The 7,607-nt window shown below is 40.1% G+C and overlaps 1 long non-coding RNA gene across 2 annotated transcripts in view; it reads right to left on the bottom strand.

The window, feature by feature from the left end:
* LOC109387060 (uncharacterized) overlaps nt 1–7,607 on the bottom strand; it is a 45,668-nt gene that overhangs the window by 17,495 nt on the left and 20,566 nt on the right. For both annotated transcript variants that reach the window (XR_002124896.1, XR_002124897.1), the window contains one exon: nt 3,513–3,665. This is a non-coding gene — a long non-coding RNA (uncharacterized LOC109387060). The remainder of the gene's footprint in view (nt 1–3,512; nt 3,666–7,607) is intronic.

Genomic DNA, 7,607 nt, shown 5'->3' with positions numbered 1-7,607 from the left:
CACACACACACACACACACACACACACACACACACCAATGACAACAGCTACCACTTTGGATGACTTTCCATCGCCTTAGGATAAAGCCCCAAGCATGGCCTACAAGATCTGGTCCCTTCCTATCTTTTCATCCTTCTGGCTTCTTATTCTATCCCCAGTTCTCTCAGTCCCAGCAGCAGTGGCCTTTTTAACCCCCGTCGCTCAGAAGTGCTATTTGGCACTTTCTTGCCCCTGTGACATTCAGTAGCATCTTGTCTCTTCTGCCTGGAATGACTTTCACCCCCAGCATCAATATGCTGCCTCCCCCTTTACAAGCATAACCATGAATGTCTAGGCCTAAGCATCATTTCTCAGTACGATTTTTCCTCACGTTCCCCTCTAAGTTAGAGTGCCTGTGATATGCTCTAGTTTCCCTCTTTCTTTACACTCACTGCACTATGATGTCTCTTTCTGCCCTTTCGGCAGTACGAGTTATCTGTGTATATGTTGAGGGTGAGGCCAGGGTTGGGTGGGGAGCATCAGGTCCACTTTTTTCATGATTGCAGTCCCAGAGTCTAGCCCAGTAGTTGCTTGTAGTACTCCCTGGCTGGACGCATGAGGGACTTAATATCAGCAGACTAATATCTACTCACGCACTTGGGAAGGCTCAGGGAGATGATGTATGTACAGAGTTCAGCACAGCTCTTGGCACATGATAAATGTCTGCATGAATGACGACTATGTCATTAATCAGAATGTTTAGGTGATCACTTTGCTTCATTCCTGAATTCTTTGGTGGGCGTGTCTCCAAATGGTGGAGTTAAAGGGAAAAAAGCACGCTGCCTTTTTGCACCTATTCTTTTGAATACTATCTGAGAGTTTTAGAGCAGAATGAGATGCAACAAAGTGCCAAACCTAAAATTGGAGCTGGGACAGACGATGGCTTTGATGTGATAGCTCTAGTGTAATTGTATGTTTGCATGGGCCTCAGGTCTGGCTATACTCCAGGTGCAAACATTTACAGCCCCGTTCATCAACCAGATGTTACCAGTTTGGAGAGTTCTTTTCAAAAAAACCAAAAAAACAAAAGTACAGAAACATGATCTATGCCTATAGAAACCTACATGCTAATACTTGGAAAATGACTGCAGTGAGTATCATATCAAACTACAGTTTGCAAAAGACACGGAATCCACATGAAAGCCAATATCTGAGTAGTAAAAGGTGAATATGGTTTCACAGCTAGAATTTTAAGATAGGGTTTTCATAATGGATACCAGATTATGTAAAATTTGGCGTGATAGAGTTGCATGTTCTTTTATTGAAAGATTATAAATAATTGTGAGACTTCTTTTATTTTCAACTGACCAGGTCTCTTACATTACAAACTTTGATGAAAATCTAACATGAGTAGGACAAATGCTAATGATTGTTAGTGCTGGGAGAAACTTCATGATTCAAAAGAAGGAAGTCATAATGTTGCTATGTCATGTATCAGGAATGATGTTTTAAAATGGAAACTTTAATTCATCTTCTAAGAATGGCCCAAAATTGCATGAGAAGGTGGCGGTGGAGGGTAAGAGGTGGCTATGAGGGGACATTTGGAAAGGGGGAGGAAAACCTAACTATTAATAGCTTCTACCTCTTTGAAACTATAATTTCTCTACTACCAGTAGCCTGAGACTGAGCCTCCCTGATTCAGCTTCTATTAATAAACTTGGTGTATCAGGAATGTGTTTGGCTGCAAGTAACAGAAAACCCAAACAATAGTGGCTTCAACAAATAGGGGATTATATTTCACACGTTACATAAATGCAGAGTTAGATGGTTGCCGGGATCGTCTGAAACTCATAATGCCATGAAGGATTCTATCTTTCTGCTCTGCTATCCTTAGTCCCTCACATTCTAAGATGTTTGCTCTAGCTCACCTTTGCTATGAAAGCAGGGAGAGAGTGGTACCTCTGTCTCCTTTAAACAGGAAGTTAAAGGCTTTATCAGAATCCCCAGGTAAACATCTACTATGTTTCATTGGCTAGGAAAAATGAACATTTACTTAGACAATGATTTAGTGAGAAAAAGAGGGATGTGGATATTGGATAAGCAATTAACCGGGATGCCACACTTGGCTTAGTCTTCATACTATCCTGATTGCTGATGGAAAGTACGTAAGGGAATTGATTGACTTACATGTTCAGGCAGGCTCTCTCAGTAGGGAGTGGGTGAATAAGTGAAGATCTGACAGGCCGTTTCTGGTGGCTTCCAAACCTATAACAGCGCAACTAGCAAGGAACTCACTAATAATATTTTGCTATTAACTGATACTTTGAAGATTGTGATGTTATTTAGAATAAGGTAGATAGCCACTGAGCTGAGCTAGATGCTTTCCTCCATAGAAAATGAGTGACTAAGTAACTGTCGTACTTCCCCATGTAGAAGACGCACCCTTTTTCGAAAAATTTGGGGTCTAAAAACCGGGTGCCTCTTATACAGTGGTTGTATGAGCGCAAAAACAAGTGCAAAAAAAGCAAGAAATGTAAGTAAAAAATTCTACAACCACTGTATAGACGCACCTAGTTTTTAGACCCCAAATTTTTCGAAAAAGGATGCATCTTCTATATGGGAAATATGGGACAATAGTTCATAGGTGACTGTCTGTGACTGTGTGTCCCTGTACTTTGGAAATACCTGAGCCTTTCTGATATCCAGGCTGGCACACAGGCTTTTTGCCAAGTTAGAGAGAGATCTGAAAATGCCCATTCCATTCCATTTGCAAAAGCCACCACAGCATTTCGTCTTCTGACCCTAATGGGAAGCACATGGAGGTCACTGAATGGTGGGAGTCCTTCAATGCTCAAATTATGTTTTTTAAGCAAGGGCGATGATAAACTGACCTCCCAACGTGACCCTGGCAGAAGCCAGTAGCCTTGCTTATTCTGGCCACAGTCCTGGTGCGATCCAGGGTTCTGGGAAGTTGCACTTTAATTACAACCTCTTTCACCCTCTTTCTCTTCCTCTGACACTCAGGATCTCTTATATAACATGAGTTAGAAATACCAAAACTGAAAGTTTCTTTTCTTGAACTCATTAAATAGATGTAATTTGCATTTAGCTTCTTTTCTTTTAGATCTGGCCAAATGAACATGTTGTTCTGTTTTTCTGAGGCATGCATAACTTAAATTCTCTTTATTTCTCTAGCTTTTATATCTTAGTGAAACTTTCACTTTTGTTTTCCGTGGCAAAAATAATAAAGAGACTTATGGTATCTTCTAAATTTTCTTTAGCCATAGGATATCCTACAAGGAATATTTCTTTTAAATGCTTTTCTTTGTGTGCTAATAAGTTCTCATGAGAATCGGTTCATTTCCAAAAAGTTTTGCACGGAACTTATGTATGAAAGTTAAAATTCACATTAATTAATTCAAAATATGTTGGTTAATACTAGAAACACTACATTCTCCATAAATCATGGAAATATTAGGTCACATTAAAATGCAAGATCAAAAAATCATTTTCAGTTGTTTCATATTACTTACCACAGAATGTGTGTCCTGTTTTTGCCTTCAATTCAACAGCAACTCAAGGTAACAAATGTTGATTGAGCATCTTAAGTCTGTGCAAAGGTGCCCTTCTCTGAGCATATAAAGGAATTAGATACACCAGCACCTGCTTTCAAAAGGACTCTTATTCTGTGAAGAGGAAACAGACACATAAACAAGTAATTACAATGCAGTGTAATAAAATACAATGATAGAAAGTTATAGAAGGACAGGATTTAACTCTGCTGGGAGACAGTGAAGAGGGGGCCTCAGAGTGAGTTCAAGATGGAAGGCGATGCCTGGGGAAAGATTTTCCTAATTGGAGGGGGGCTGACGGGGTGCAGGAGGGCATGCTGGACAGAGAGAGACCAAGTAGAGATGTGCAGTGGAATACAGATTAGTAGCCACTAAACTGTTATCTGTGTCTATGAGGGGTTTTATTTGTTTGTGTGTGTGTGTGTGTTTTTAAACCACAGTTTAGTGGTTACCAGAGGGTAAGGAGAGAAGGGAGATGGTAGAAGAGGGGTAAGAGCTCAAATATATGGTGATGGAAGGAGAACTGACTCTGAGTGGTGAGCACACAATATGATATATAGGTGATGTATTATAGAAATGCACACTTGAAACCTATGTAATTTTACTACCATAGTCACCCCAATAAATTTAATTTTAAAAAACTACAAAAAATGCAGATTAGAAGTGTGATGAGATCCTGAATTAAGACAGTGCTGGGGAGGAGATGGCAGGGGGTGAATTTTCATTACTTAGAGGGTAAAACTGAACACCTCAGCAATTTGATTTAGCATCTTCTTAAAAGGCTACCAAAGGTGAAACTTACTAATGGTTCATCAAGATGATTTTGCTGGTATTGTCTTTTCAATAGATAATCTGATTTGAGACAAACTTTTGACAACTATATACTATATGGGTATAATCTGTTTTCATTTGAATATTATGTGTATATAAATGCCCAAGGCTATATGATTGTATGCATCAATGGTACTTTTTCAAGGCATTTGTTCTCGATACATAGCAATGAACAGAAGGCAAAATAAGAAAATGATCTCTGTATTTGGTGGCTGGCTTTCTCACTGGTCCCTAAGTCTCCTTTCTTCCAGAATGAAGGCATTACTGACTCCCTACCACTGCATGTAGGCAGAACAGCTTTCCCCGTTTTGCCTGACAAATGGCGAAGCAACCGGCTGCCTCACGCATTTATTTTGTTGACGTGTTCTGAGTCCTAGGATGTTTGGAACTGGTGATAGAGAAGTCAAGAAATTGTAGTCCTTGCCCACAAGAGAAAGGAGGATGTAAACAGATACTCTTAGTACAGTGTGATAAGCACGTTATTAGAAATGGGGCCAGAGTCCTGAGAGAATGCAGAAAAGCGAGCTAGTTGCCTGGTGGCAACAAAAGAACTTCACAAAGGTGGTGATAAGATAGCTTTGAATGTTTAGAAGAATGGGGAAAAGGAGGGACATACGGTGGCATTTCAAATATAGGGAACCGTGGAAACGATATCATTGTTTTTTAATTATTTGCTCCATCTCCCTGTGAGAGGCTGATATTTCCCTGACCCAGTTAAGGTCAGGCTTGGTCATGTGACTTGCTTTGGCTAAGAAAATGTGAGTGTTTTGTGCCACTTCTGAATAAAACCTTTAAGATCCATCATGATAGTCCAACATTACTCTTTTCCCTTTGCCACCTGAGAAAACCATTTTCAGAAAGGGGCTGCTTATTCAGTGTGAGTCTCAGAATCAGGAAGACTCTTGAAGTAGAGCTGAAGCTAACCTGTAGAATACATGGAATGTAAGCAAGAAATAAACCTGTGTTGTTGAAAACCACTGAGAACTGGGGATGGTTGTTACAGCAGCAACTCAGGAAAACTGACTAAGGAAGAGACAGTACATGCAAAGGTGCAGAATTATGAATGGGTACGGAGTGTTTGAGGAACAACGAGTTTAGCATGGCTTCGGGTGTAGACTGAGTATTTAGAGCCAGAAAAGCTAGAAAGGTAGTTTGGGAACCAATTTTTGAAGGGTCTTAAATGCCCTGCTAAGAAAGCTGAACTTTATTCTTTAAACGGCAGAAAGCCAGTAGACACTAAGGAATGACAGGAGAAGATTTACTTCTTAGGAAGATGATTCTAATGGGAGTGGAAAGAGACTAGTACCAGCGAAAGCAGCTAAAAAGATATGATACTAGCAACTAATACTTATTGTGCACTTACTATGTCCCAGGCATTTTGTATACAGTTATCAAAGTAATCCTCACAACATCTCCATTTGGTAGGTATTATAATGGTTCATCTTTTTTAATAGGTAAGGAAATGGAGGCACAGAGATGTTAAATAACTTGGTTTGGTCACTGCTCAAGAAGTGGTTGAGTCAGAAACCCATCCCCAGCCACCTGGGTGCTGGAGACCATACTCTTCACCACTATGCTCCAAATGGTCCAGGTAAATGGTCCTCAGCATCTAGACTAAGACAGTGCATGACACAGAAAAGGTCTCGAGTCTCATATTTCTGAGATTGCACAGAATATGGGCATGAGTTGGAGCCTAGGGGTGAGAGAAGTGGAAGGGCCAGAGACAATGCCCCATTGTTTTACTCAGGAGGCTAACAAGTTGGTGAAGCAATGACTGGAAACAGGGGATATGAAATCAAGTTTGGGCAGAAAAATGAAGAGTTTTGTTTGGGAAATGTTCGTTTTGAGGCAACTACACAGCACCTGGTGGTGAGTAGAGTATGGTACCAAAGCTCAGGAGCAATGTGGGGTGGAGACAGATCTAGGTGGGCCAGACAGCAGACTAAGTCCCCTGGGCAGATGTAGTGAGTGAGTTGAAAAGAGGGCTAAGGGCAGAAATCAGAAGAACCCCATTATTGAAGGAGTAGATCTACAAGGAGGAGCCAGGGAAAGACGAAGAGGCGGTGATAAAGGCAAGAAAGGTGTCAGAGAACAGAGGATGGATTTCAAACAGGTGCTCACCGCCAGTGACTTCAAACTAGAAAAACTGGGAGGTGACCATGGCCACCTCTGTTTGTGGCATGCTTCAGCCACATAATGACTTTGAGAAACAAGAACATCCACTTACACAGCAGAATAAACTGTGCAGATCACCAGCACCCCAATGCAGGTGCAAGGATGCATGGGGTGGAGGTAGACAACAAGTCAAAAATGTGCTTCCCTCATCATGACTTTGTAACTACAGAATTACATATGAATTTTTAAAACAACGGGTTCCCATAAATGGAAAAAAAAGTGCATTACTTCAATTTACAGGAATTGCCTAATTCCAAACACGGTAGTGAGTAAGATTTAAAAGTAAAATCTTTTCTTGAACACTCCCATATCTGGAAGAACCAGCTTATTGGATTCATTTCTTATGTGTTCTCCAGTAACACTATTAAATTTCAACAGCCTATAGCTAGTTAGAATGATATTAAAAGTATTTGCACAGAGTTCCCCTCATTTTTCATGACTTAGTGGAAAACCAGATTTTTTTTTTTTACGTACAAATAGCTTAAAGCTACACGGAATTTATTATGCAATATTCTACTAGGAATATCCCACATGCATGCTTTATAGCAGGGGAAGAAGAAAATATTATTTTGTCTACGACACAAATGACATCTTTCTCCAGTGCACCTAAAATTGTTAAAGTATGTTGAGATGGTGTTTGAAAAGGGCTTCATGGAAACAAAACTTAGAAACATGGGGTCAAAGAATATTGATTTTTTTTCCCATTGCAGGATTTCCAAGAGCCTTTAATATACTGATTTACACTGTGTGGCTCCAGAGATAACTATAGCATGCAGAAGCTTATGTGACTGTAGATTCCTCATTTTTTTCAAGAACACATGACCTACTTGCCATATTTCCCCATGTGTAAGACGCTCCCATGTATAAGATGCACCTTAATTTTGGGGCCTGAAATTTGAAAAAAAGTATTACATAAAGTTATTGAACCCAAGTTTTTTGTTTCTTTTTTTTAAAAGATTTTTTTCTTTTAATCCGGGAATTGGGGGATGGGAACAATGCTGGGGAATTGGGGGAAGGGCAACAGACAAGTTGCTGTCCTTTTGTTCTTCA

Source organism: Hipposideros armiger, unplaced genomic scaffold, assembly GCF_001890085.2.
Source record: "Hipposideros armiger isolate ML-2016 unplaced genomic scaffold, ASM189008v1 scaffold_146, whole genome shotgun sequence".
Lineage (NCBI taxonomy): Eukaryota > Metazoa > Chordata > Mammalia > Chiroptera > Hipposideridae > Hipposideros > Hipposideros armiger.
The sequence above is the reverse complement of the archived record's forward strand: the minus strand, read 5'-3'. Positions and strand labels throughout refer to the sequence as shown.